Source organism: Mya arenaria, chromosome 9, assembly GCF_026914265.1.
Source record: "Mya arenaria isolate MELC-2E11 chromosome 9, ASM2691426v1".
Lineage (NCBI taxonomy): Eukaryota > Metazoa > Mollusca > Bivalvia > Myida > Myidae > Mya > Mya arenaria.
In genome coordinates this window covers 38,903,342-38,917,379 of record NC_069130.1, presented here as the reverse complement: position 1 = coordinate 38,917,379, position 14,038 = coordinate 38,903,342, and the positions used below count along the sequence as shown (strand labels likewise).

General features: G+C 36.9%; 1 pseudogene; it reads right to left on the bottom strand.

Annotated features, from left to right (window-relative positions):
- Positions 1-806: 806 nt before the first annotated feature.
- Positions 807-14,038, bottom strand: part of LOC128245991 (transmembrane protein 209-like) — a 34,402-nt pseudogene continuing 21,170 nt past the window's right edge.

The following is a 14,038-nucleotide window of genomic DNA, read 5'->3' as shown; positions in this document are numbered from 1 at the left end:
TAGAGAAAAAAATACTTCCTAAAGTATCATATTGGCATCAAAAACAATAGGGGTCATCTACTTGTCAATATCAACAAACTACCAAGTTTGAGGACACTATGCTTGACCATTCATCAGTTATTGATTGGACATGTTTTTGTCACAGGCAGAAATGGTTATTTGAAAGTAACAAAGGGCCATAACTCTACTATACATAATTATATAGATTTTGACGCGTTTGACATGCATCATTCCCATTCCTGTATATTACCTTATGGAAAGTGATACCCATCAGTATTAAGATATGGCTCATGGTGGAAATTTTCCTTAAAGAAATAGCCATTATCAAGTTCCAAATGGCCATAAATCTGCTATACATTAGTGGAATGTAAAAGCTCTTAACACATAATTTACCTTATCAAATATACATTCATTCAAAGTTTCAACAATTTTTTACTATCAAGTACTAAGATATGGCTCTGGACAAAAACAAGTGTTATAGGCGAACGAACAGGGGGGAGGAGGGACGGACAGACAACACTGAAAGAATATCCATCTGCTTTTGGTGGGGATAGAAGAACTGATAGAAACTTACATTGTATTGTTAAAATAAATTCCAACTTTCCAATTGTATTTGTACTGTTCACTCTTGTATTAAGTTCTAATACTGTTTCATGTTACATTGTATCATACTATGTTTATAAACATTTAATAAAACTGAGGGTTATGGAAGATACTGGTGTCTCTGTTCATACTTTATGCTATTCTATGCCTGTCCATGTCAGTGGAAAACCTACGATGATTTTAGAAAAGAATAAACACCGGAATTGATCTAGAAATATTTACTGAACATCCAAAACGAACATTCACAAACTTTGACACAATGTTATAATTAAGCACTCATGTTACCAAATCTCTTAAAATAATGGCCTAAGGCTCAAATATTCTAGATCTGGGTGCAACAATATCTCATCAATGCAATAAACCTCCATTTAATGAATTGTTGACTGATTTATGTTTTGTCTCTTTGAAACTCAATCTCAATTTTATGGAAATTCACTATAACTGTAGCAACAATGCAGCATGCAGTTGACAAACTGTGGAAAACTGTACACAAATTTTAAAGCTACATTAGCTTTTGATGAATACAACAAGTATGACATAATGTTGTGGTTACTGAGCAAATATCCAAAATTTCCTGTCAGTTTTATACTTGCACGTGTATTTACCTACAAAGTGAAACACTAATCCTGGAAAGACCTAAGTTGTATTATCATTATATGATTATATAGATTCTGAGACAAAAAAAAGAAGAAATAAGGTCGAAACTGTCAATTTGTGAGAGTGCAGCTTTAAAGGTCACATTAATACCCATGGCTATATATAACAGTGTGTGCACAGTGGTCAGTCAAACAAATAGGTGGCTGTTGTGCTATTTATTTCCCACCTGTTAATCAAGGCATCAGACTAAATTTATATGAATAATAAAATTACTTTTTTTTGCATATTGTTGCTTGCTAGGTACAGATCAAACTGAGTCCAGATTTTTCTTAACTAATGTGAATAAGTATGTATAAAAAGTTCTTTCACAGTATGTATCTTTTAAATATTTATTATTCATTATTGTCTTGAAAATGATTACTTGTTTGCATCACGAGATTTTTAAGAATCCTTTCCCCCCTCTAACAAATATTGGACTGATCCATATCATAAATATGTCAACTACATCTTCACTTCACGCAAACATATGTTTAAAGTTCAAAGACAGAATCTTGAAAACTTAAGTCTAAGTAGTTTGGTTTGCGCACAAACTTTTTGCACTTTTGCACAGACCACCTGCAAGACCGACCGACTTGATGACTGTTTATGGTATCATATCGTTGTGAAACTCCAATCACTTCAGTTTATCGTCATTGCTGCTTTTTTCCTCTGTTATTCTAACGAAAGTGTTTTGTGTTCATTAAAAAGTTTTGTTCTTGTTTTTCAATACTGCTCTATTCTGCTGAATCCCTGCAGGGAGTGGGTCTTGTCCATATCCAGGAAATCATCCATGCGTTCTTTACCTTAAAATACAAAAATGATTTAAAACAAGAAAGGCATCACTTATGTCATAATTTCTTGCAATGATTTACCATAACTGTTCTATCCTATTAAAGAGGCTGTACTCCCTATGATGAAATAGCGAAAAAAAAAAGAAAATTGTCAAAAACTGACATAAACTTGGTATCGGTGTGTACAATGCATTGAAACTTACTACCGGTAACTAAAGTACCACATTGTTTACAATTAATTTGTTTTTTTCCAGTTTTTTTCATATTTTCCCTTCTATGTCTACCTAGTAGATACATTCCCTACGCGTGATTGGCTAGTCGATGTTATACAAGATACAATAATCTTTATTTAAAGTCGGGTATGTGTTAACAAGAAACATTAGCTCAATGAGCTATTTTCCAACATGAATAACAAACATACATAACATATCAAATAACAGTAACAATGAGCTTGTGACCTGGAAATAAAAGTACGTATGTTAAAATGAACACATATTGGAGCATGCATACAAATACAAATAGGAAAATAGGATTAGAGCATCGTGAACAGTGATAACACCAACAAGTTTTCCTGGCTGTGCAGCCAGTCCACACGCGCACGGTTCCACTAGTTGATATACCACTGTAAAATGGTTAGTTGTTTCAACAGTATAGCTTAAGGGGTAATCATATACATTGAAGAAGCAAAATTGTAAGTAGCAAAATATACAAGGGAATAGCAGCTTTGTACATCGACCTGTAGTTTGTAAAACAAAACAAAAAACAACTTATACTTAATCTAACATGATAGGAAAAATACTTTGCAAGTATTGCTTCAAGGAGGTATGATATGTATCATGCATACATGCCATATCCCCCGGAGGGGGGAAAAATCCCCAGGAATTTCTACCCATCCCCCGGTCTCCCGGAGGGAGATGAAAATCCCCCGGAATTAAAAAAAAAGTGTGTTTAAAATTACGCAAATTTATCACAGGGTTTAATTATATATGCCTGTTTACAGTTATAATGCCCTCCTGTCCTGAAGCTTAATTGGATTATCAACTGATGGTGTGTTTTAACAACACCTATTGGGTGACACTTAATAAATCAGCAGGGCACATTTCATGCATTGTTTTGATTGAAACTGACAGAATTCATGAATCATGCTATTTTGATATTACACCTATCACTGTAAGAGAATGTTAATTGAAAAAATTGAAAAAGTAAAGTCTTAACACCTAAACAAAATACTTGCCGAAAGAAAAACACAAGTAGTTTTATGTGTTCGACAGATGTTATATAAATTTGAACAACCACAATTAGATATTAGCCCATGTAATTTAATTAAAAAGTTGTTATTTTAGTCAAAGAAGTCCGCTGAAATCTTTTCTGGTATTTGAATCCCATAATCTTGTCCAGTGGGTGTAAGCCATCCCACTGAAAACAAAACTCCTTTTCCGTTAAGACAAAGGATAAAAGATATTCAGTGCAACAATTTATAGTTCTCAATTTCTTCTATTTTTTAAAGCAAAAAGGTATTAATTACACATTGAACATTTACAAGAGGGACCTGTCCAGGTGCGGATCAGCCTTCTTAATTCCAGGTAGTTTTGGGAGACCCTTATTTCCTTTGGGAGGCTGTTCCATACCTGACTGGCCTCAAAGCGGAAAGAGTTCTTTCCATATTTAGTTGTTCTTACTGATGGAACGCTTACACAGTTTTCGTATCTCAGATTAAAACAAGAGATGTTTGTCAAACATTATGCCCCCCCCCCCCCTGAGCGCCATGTTGTCAGGATTATATGGACAATTAAATGAAATATGCATGGACCGAAATGACAGCTGATTTGTTGCTGTTTTAAGATTATGACCATTAAAGTGTGAGGATAAAGTGTGTTATGACCGTCATGACCTTTGACTCTATGAACTCAAAATCCAGAGTCATCAGCTGGTCACCAGAAACCTAAATGTCAAGTTTGAGGGCCATGGGTGCAGGCATTGTCAAGTTATCACAAGACAAGTTTTTTTCGTTCAAAGTCACTGTGACCTTGACCTTTGACCCAATGACCCCTTAAATCATAAGGGGTCATCTACAAGTCAGATGCAACTCCAAGTCAAGTTTGAAGGCCATGGGTTCAGGCATTGTTGAGTTATCACTCGGACAACCTTTTACCATTCAAGATCACTGTGACCTTGACCTTTGGCTCTATGAATCCTAAAATCAATAAGGGTGATCTACTGGTCAGGCTTAACATCCATGTCAAGTTTAATGATCATAGGTTCAGGCATTGTTGAGATATCAGTGGGGGAAGATTTGTTAACTTTTTTGCGTTTAAAGTTACTGTGACATTGACCTTGGCCTGATGACCCCCAAAGTGGATAGGGGTCATCTACTGGGCAGGCCCAACCTTCATGTCAAGTTTGATGACCATAGGTCCAAGAATTGTCGAGTTTGCTTTCAAGGTCACTGTGACCTTGACCTTTGACCCCTAAAATCAATAGGGGTCATCTACTGGTCAGGCCCAACCTCCATGTCAAGTTTGAGGGCCGTGGGTGCAGGCATTGTTGAGTTATCACTTGGACAACCTTTTATCATTCAAGGTCACTGTGACCTTGACCTTTGGCCCAATGACCCCTAAAATTAATACGGACAATCTTCTGGCCAGGCTCAACCTCCAAATCAAGTTTGAGGGCCATGGGTGCAGCCATTGTCAAGTTATCACTCGGATAACCTTTTACCATTCCAGGTCACTGTGACCTTGACCTTTGGCCCAATGACCCCTTAAATCAATAGGGACCATCTTCTGGCCAGGCCCAACCTCAAAGTCAAGTTTGAGGGCCATGGGTGCAGGCATTGTCGAGTTATCACTCGGACAACCTTTTACCATTTCAGGTCACTGTGACCTTGACCTTTGGCCAGATGACCCCCAAAAACCATAGGGGTCATCTCCTGGTCAGGCCAATTCTCCAAGTCAAGTTTGAGGGCCATGGGTGCAGGCATTGTTGAGTTATCAATTTGACAACCTTTTACCATTCAAGGTCACTGTGACCTTGACCTTTGGCCCAATGACCCCCAAAAACAATAGGGGTCATCTACTGGTCAGGCCCAACCTCCAAGTCAAGTTTGAGGGCCATGGGTGCAGGCATTGTTGAGTTATCACTCGAACAACCTTTTACCATTCAAGGTCACTGTGACCTTGACCTTTGACCCATTGAGCCCAAAAAACAATAGGGGTCAGCTACTGGTCAGGCCCAACCTCCAAGTCAAGTTTGAGGGCCTTGGGTGCAGGCATTGTCACGTTATCACTCGGACAACTTTTTACCATTCAAGCCCACTGTGACCTTGACCTTTGGCCTGATGACCCCCAAAAACAATAGGGGTCATCTACTGGTCAGGCCCAACCTCCATGTCAAGTTTGAGGGCCATGGGTGCAGGCATTGTTGAGTTATCACTCGGACAAGCTTTAAAATTATTTTACCATTAAAGGTCACTGTGACCTTGACCTTTGACCCGATGACCCCCAAAATCAATAGGGGTCATCTACTGGTCAGACCCAACCTTCATGTGAAGTTTGATGACCATACATCCAGGAATTGTTGAGTTATCACTCGGACAAGCTTTGGTCTACCGACGGACCGACCGACCGACCGACCGACATACCGACATGCCTGTGCAAAGCAATATACCCCTCTTCTTCGAAGGGGGGCATAATTACATTTCTTAAAAGTAACAAGGTTTTGAACATATTCTGGTGAGATACCATACAGACATTTGTAAGTTTCAATAGCAATGTATCTTACCCTACTCAAATGTAATGTTGGCAATTGAACTCGATAAAAAAGATTTTCGTAAGTTGAGGTTTAATCATTAAAATCAATTTTTAAAGCTCTTTGTTGAATCTTTTCCATTTTTTCTGTTTTGGTTTTGCTACAAAAATGCCAAACGACAGGACAATAGTTGAAATTGGATCTGATAAAAGATTTAAAATCAATAAGCTTAGTATTGGTTGTCAAAAATTTGCTTAGTCTTTGAAGAATATTCAATTACTTAGCAGCTTTTTTGCACATTTTAGAAATCTGGGCATCAAAATTTAATAAACTGTCTACCTCAACACCTAAAAGTTGCACTTGCTCTTCAAAAACAATGGTGTGATTAAGTATATTGAATCGTTTTATTTCTTTAACTGACCTTGAGCCTGCATTTGATTGGAAGTAAACCAGTTTATCAAAATGTTACTTTCTTCTTTACCACGTGATATTACAAAGTTAGGTATATAGCTTAAATATTCCAACCGTTTAGGGTAAGCCTTCGTAGCACAGTGGATACAACACTGGACTGCAATTTTGGCGACCGGTTCGAACTCAGTCTCCAACTCGATTATTTTTTAACATTTTTTTTTTTGCAGTTATGATATCAAAGAGTAAAACATTTTATTAAATAATTTTCCTGAGATTCGTTACAGAAAAAAATAATTTTGGTGCCAATCTGGTGTACAGTCCCTTTAAGATTATATGTGAAAGGCTCATGATCAAGAATCCTTTTATCTACTTATAGGATGATCATACTTCTTTTTTCAAAATCCCAATGATATTTCATGGATATAAAACGAAATTTAAAAACAATAGTGAAAAAGGCATATCGGGAAGTCATGAACTGGACAGTTGTTTGTACAAATTTCAATCATTGTGACATTCATGGGAAAATAAGTGATAAAGTGTCCCAAAGAGAATGAAAAAAAAACTTTTGGGAAAGTGCATGATTTTATTGGGAAAACTGCCTGATTTTTAAGATACACAAAAAGAGGGGGAGTCACTTAATAACAACCCATGCTAAAGAAGCAAAACATCCCTGTTTTCACATCTTTGGGTTGCTAATTGTTGTAAAATCTAACTTTAAAAGTGAACATCCCGAATCTTAAGACAATTAATGGAACCAATGAGTGAATATAGGTCAGTAAATAAATTAGGTTTGCATTCAGAGTTGAAGAATAAAAGATTAAAGAACCATCTTACTGCTATATTTTTTTTACCTGTCACAGAACAGTCAGTTGAATTTGAGTCCTCCACCATGTCGAAGCAGCAACACTTGGTTGGCATTCTGTAAAATAGTGATTGTCCCATTACAACAAACCATTAAACGAAAAATGTCTCCTTAAACAGAAAATGTAATGTATTATAAAATATAGAAATTGACTTAAATGTATAACAAGTTTACTTAAGACAAATGTTCTGCACAGGTTTTTTTTTTTAAACATTATATTAATGCAATATATACATGTAATATCAATTGTTATTTATTGTTTTTAAACACCTTATGTCAACTGTACAATAATATCACAGTTTAGCAAATATGCCCCCGACTAAATGCACATCATGATTTTTTTATGAAACAGGAAATTTATCCTGTGAAAGTCATCCAGTCATCTTTGAGGTGAGAAATCGAATCACAAACATCGTTGCCCTTCGCAAACATGAACAAAAAAAAAAGTTTACAGCTTTTTGCTTTTATATTGAATAGATGTCAGGTATAATATAACTGTTATTCTCTGCAATGTAAAGAATGGCAACGGCTGGCTGGCACTCTGTTAAATAGCGATTTAAACATTATGCATACATATGCATAGCTGCCCCATGTGGAAATATGTCTTGGGAAGTTAGCATCATTCCATGTAATGATGTCATAAAGATGAGCAGAAGACATGACTAACTATGCAGTACAAGTTCTAACTTTAAAACTGTAAAAATATCGTTTTTTGTGAAAATAAATCATAGTGATCTCTTTTCTGGCATGTTTCTAATGTTAGTCTTTTGCACATCTATGTTACATGTATAAATAATAAACAGTAATTTTCTGTTTATAAAGTCTGCAAACAACATATGAAAAAAATGAGGAGTTGTGTACACACAAATTCTTCCTTATATACTGTGTTACTCAGTCAGGAAAAACAATCCATAATTCTAGTAAATCTCTAGAATTCCCTTACTTTTCTCGCTGTACAAAAATGAGTGAGGAGTTGCAAACAAGAGGGCCATAAAACTTTTGCTATTTAAAACTTTACCGCATTAGCAATTTAAAGACAGTGATACTCCTTGATGGAATAGGCCCTCAGACAGCTACATTTTCTGAGAAAAGGAGATCACACTAAACTCTACAGAGATAATTTATAGATTTACATGAAATAAAGAACATATTACAGTGTTTGGGTTATACTTGTTCCTTATCCCTGATTTGGTCCCTTCACAACATTTGAAATGTGATTTTGAGAGGTTTATGATAGAAAAAACTTGGAATTTTCACTAAAAAATTATGCATTTCCAAATTAGAATCATGAAAAAAATGCAAAATTTATGAAAAATGACCTATTTTTAGCTTAAATCTTAGACATACAATCATTACCTTAAAATTGAGATAAAATAAAAACAAATATACCTAATAAAACACTGTTTACTATCACACCTGTACCCCCAACTTCTTACATACTTAATCTACTCTTACCCAAGTAAAGAATGAAAGGTCCACATGGCCTCTTATAAACTATGAGAATCCAATTTACCTATTCGATTTTAAATCACCCAAAAGGATTTCTACACATAATAATGGTTCCTTAATTTGTAGCTAGTCTCCAAAGGTGTCGCAGTTGTGATTTCATTGAAAGACTCAGTTTTGCTCAAATCAAGTATGAACTTAAAGCTAGTTCATAGATATCCTGAAGCCCAGATTTATTGCTTACCTGAAGTTCGTAGGGCTACAATTGAAAGCTTTATGTAGACTGCAGGGATTGTCCGAAGGAGCCTTTTGTCTGTGAGGGGAATGGTGGCTAAGGTGACTGGTGGTACCACTCTGCATTTCTTATCCACACACAACACAGTGTATCTGAAAATGACAGAGAATGGCCATGCACTTATGTAAGCTATGCTGGAAATACGCCTCTCTACACAGACAGTTTTAAGTGTACCAAATGACATTTCAACACAGAAATTGTGAGGCCTCCAATACAGCAGTACTGACAACAATGCCGAAACATGCATATCTGTCATGGAGCTGTGCTGGTTCTGTGGCATCAAAACCACTGCAACTAGGCAATTCACTAGAAATATCTTTTCAGGAAAAAGAAACAACTATTACTGGGCAGCCTTTGTCACCCAATGAACAGCTAGAGCATCTAGTTACTTGATAGTAGCCTCATAAAGATCTAAAATTAACAAAAAGTGTATCAGAAAGTTGTCAAATACTGAATAAAGTGTAAGCTGACGGAGACACAATTTAATGCCCAACAGTCATTGAGTTATTGTCTCACACTAATTCACTTTAACAAACTCACACTTAATCAATCAATCAATCAATCAATCAATCAATCAATCAATCAATCAATCAATCAATCAATCAATCAATCAATCAATCAATCAGTCAATTAATCAATCAATCAATCAATGCACAACCCCCTGGAAAGCTATGACACCCTTTGGAAGAGATGAATCTAGCGGTCCGGTAGACGGTTGCTGACTGAACTTTAATGTCCCAAACAGCAAATGCAATTAGAAAAACATGTTTTCAATCCAATATAGAGTTTCCCATTAAAACAAAGCCTTAAGTATTGAGTACAACTTAACATTCAGCCTGTTGGCTGGGGTAACATATCTAAATCCCCAAATGGATGATCAGTGACCAGGGATGATAACAGAGCCAAGTTGCCAATCCTGAAAATATCTGCGTGGGGTTCAGCTTTCTGTATTTCAGGAATTCTAATACCCTTTTTTGCCTTAGAATAGTGTTCAAGGAGTACACCTTTCGGTTTGGTAGATATAATTATGTTCAACAGGAGACATCCACAATCAGAACAATTATCAGGAATCTTAGCAGTGAAGTTTAACACCTTTGTCTTTGAACAAAGTTAAATTTACTCCTTTTTTTTACCTGAAGTCACAGGCATTAGACATGTACCTGACATTTTGGTTCAGTTGTCCACTTCCCATAAAACTCAACTGGCTATGATCAAATGCCTGTGTATGAACAGTCTACACTGTGGGATGTTTGATTTATAATAATGAACAACATATCAATTATCATGCTTGCAAATGTTTATTGTAAAAGTGGTATTTATTCCATTTTTATGTATCATTAGACTATTTATTCCATTTTCTGCACATTTGACGAGAATATAATGTTATTAATTATTATATTTTTTATTCCAAGTAATATCCAAACGGGACTTAAATGCTTTGGCAGCGTAGCCGTTGTGGACATGGTGGACATTGACGTATTCTGGTCTCCAAGCCAGATTTTTTCCCCTCATGGTGTTACATGAGTCCAGAAGCACACAAACTAGATTGTCTCATGGCAGTTCAAGTCTCTCAAACAGGCTTTCAAATTCTATGAAAATTGATTTAGAATCAGTTCTTGTGATTTTTAAGGAGGCCAAATGTCTCAACACTACATGTATTTCTTTCTCTATAACAGAAAAATAGCTGCAACAGTTTTCTCATTGTTTGTGTTTGTTGACTTGTCTTAGTTGAAACAAAACTGATATCCATTAACTCCTCCACATGTTCATCACTGAAATGGCAAGCCACTCCGTAAGTCATCTTGTATGATGCTGTACACCTTTGAAGTTTTAATTCGCTGAGAGCTTTTGTATCTTTGGCAAGTGTCTTAAGTAAGACACACAACTGTGGTGCCAGGGAGCATGTTCAGCCATAAATCTGAGTAGCATGGCCCATGGATTGAATTGTCAGTCATTGACAGGAACAACTGGATGCACTGGCTGAGGTGTCTTTCATCCCTGACTTTTGTAACCATCAACATACCTGGATGGGGAAATACAAATTACAACTATAGAATTTAAATCTCACTTAAACTGGGTCCTCAAGAAGTTTTGTTGAACTGTCTCAAATAGAAAATAAAATGACTGCCTCAACGTAATATATATTACTACTAATTTTTTTTTATTCATGTTTTTTTTTTTTTAAATTTGAACCAAACCAATTTTCATTTGAACCTCCCATTATGGTCAACAGCCACTTCTTATTGAGAACAATGCTTCAAACATTATGAGAATAATAATGAAACGGTTTACAGCGGAAACTTCAATCGGCCAAATAACAAGAGGGCCAAATGGCCCTGAATCGCTCACCTGTCATATATTGCACATTCTTCCATTATATACAAATATTGAAAACCTAAGCCTATGAACAGGGGGCGTGGCCAATTTTGACCCCAGGGCTAAAGTTTGAACAATCTTAATAGTGGTCCGATAAACGATGCTTCATACCAAATATCTAAGGCCTTCGCCTTTTGGTTTCGTCGGAGAAGATTTTTTAAGTTTTCATCATATACATATATAAGGAAACCCATGACCGCCCGGGTGGGGCCATTTTTTGACCCCAGGGCCAAAGATTGAACAATATTGGTACAAGTCAACTAGATGATATATCAAGCCAAATATCTAAGCTCTTGTCACTACTTGATTTTACGTGTGTATCTATATATGTATATTTGTTATTAATTTTTGTATGTGGCCCATATTGAAAATTGGTATGTGTACTAAATATGTTATCCAGTTTAAATTAAGACGTTACTTGTCTTTGTGAGTTCGGAGAAGATTTTTTAAGTTTTCACTACAACACATATAGAGAAAACCCATCAGCCACGGGGTGTCGCCAATTTTGACCCCAGGGCCATAATTTGAACAAACTTTGTAGAGGTCCACTAGACGATGAATCATGCCAAATATCTAAGCTCTAAGCAACTTAAGTTCAGAGGAGATGATTTTTGAAGTTTTCACTATAAACATATAGAGAAAACCCATGACCCCCCAAGGGGGCGGGGCCAATTTTGACCCCAAGGCCATAATTTGAACAATCTTTGTAGAGGTCCACTTGACGATGAATCATGCCAAATATCTAAGCTCTAGTCCAAGCAAGTTCAGAGGAGAAGATTTTTTAAGTTTTAACTATAAACATAGAGAGAATACCCTAACCCCCCGGGGCGGGGCCAATTTTGACCCCAAGGCCATAATTTGAACTATCTTTGTAGAGGTCCACTAGACGATGAATCATGCCAAATATCTAAGCTCTAAGTAACGTAAGTTCAGAGGAGATTTTTTATTTTTTTTATTATAAACATATAGAGAAAACCCATGACCCCCCAGGGGCGGGGCCAATTTTGACCCCAGGGCCATAATTTGAACAAACTTTGTAGAGGTCCACTAGACGATGAATCATGCCAAATATCTAAGCTCTAGTCCAAGTAAGTTAAGAGGAGAAGATTTTTGAAGTTTTAACTCTAAACATATCAAGTATACCCATGACCCCCAGGGGCTATGCCAATTTTGACCCCAAGGCCATAATTTGTTAATCTTTGTAGAGGTCCACTAGACGATGAATCATGCCAAATATCTAAGCTCTAGTCCAAGTAAGTTCAGAGGAGAAGATTTTTGAAGTTTTCACTATAAACATATAGAGAAAACCCATGACCCCCCGGGGCGGGGCCAATTTTGACCCAAGGGCCATAATTTGAACAAACTTTGTAGAGGTCCACTAGACGATGAATCATGCCAAATATCTAAGCTCTAGGCCAAGTAAGTTCAGAGGAGAAGATTTTTTAAGGTTTTCACTATAAACATATAGAGAAAACCCATGACCCCCCGGGGCGGGGCCAATTTTGACCCCAGGGCCATAATTTGAACAAACTTTGTAGAGGTCCACTAGACGATGAATCATGCCAAATATCTAAGCTCTAGGCCAAGTAAGTTCAGAGGAGAAGATTTTTGAAGTTTTCACTATAAACATATAGAGAAAACCCATGACCCCCGGGGCGGGGCCAATTTTGACCCCAAGGCCATTATTTGAACAATCTTTGTAAAGGTCCACTAGACGATGAATCACGCCAAATATCTAAGCTCTAGTCCAAGCAAGTTCAGAGGAGAAGATTTTTTAAGTTTTAACTATAAACATATAGAGAATACCCTAACCCCCCGGGGCGGGGCCAATTTTGACCCCAAGGCCATAATTTGAACAATCTTTGTAGAGGTCCACTAGACGATGAATCATGCCAAATATCTAAGCTCTAAGCAACGTAAGTTCAGAGGAGATTTTTGATTTTTTTTACTATAAACATATAGAGAAAACCCATGACCCCCCAGGGGCGGGGCCAATTTTGACCCCAGGGCCATAATTTGAACAAATTTGTAGAGGTCCACTAGACGATGAATCATGCCAAATATGTAAGCTCTAGTCCAAGTAAGTTAAAAGGAGAAGATTTTTGAAGTTTTAACTCTAAACATATCAAGTATACCCATAACCCCCAGAGACTATGCCAATTTTGACCCCAAGGCCATAATTGGTTAATCTTTGTAGAGGTCCACTAGACGATGAATCATGCCAAATATCTAAGCTCTAGTCCAAGTAAGTTCAGAGGAGAAGATTTTTTAAGTTTTCACTATAAACATATAGAGAAAACCCATGACCCCCCGGGGCAGGGCCAATTTTGACCCAAGGGCCATAATTTGAACAAACTTTGTAGAGGTCCATTAGACGATGAATCATGCCAAATATCTAAGCTCTAGGCCAAGTAAGTTCAGAGGAGAAGATTTTTTAAGGTTTTCTCTATAAACATATATAGAAAACCCATGACCCCCCGGGGCGGAGCCAATTTTGACCCCAGGGCCATAATTTGAACAAACTTTGTAGAGGTCCACTAGACGATGAATCATGCCAAAAATCTAAGCTCTAGGCCAAGTAAGTTCAGAGGAGAAGATTTTTGAAGTTTTCACTATAAACATATAGAGAAAACCCATGACCCCCGGGGCGGGGCCAATTTTGACCCCAAGGCCATTATTTGAACAATCTTTGTAAAGGTCCACTAGACGATGAATCATGCCAAATATCTAAGCTCTAGTCCAAGTAAGTTCAGAGGAGAAGATTTTTGAAGTTTTAACTCTAAACATGTAGAGAATACCCATGACCCCCCGGGGCGGGGCCAATTTTGACCCCAGGGCCATAATTTGAACAAACTTTGTAGAGGTCCACTA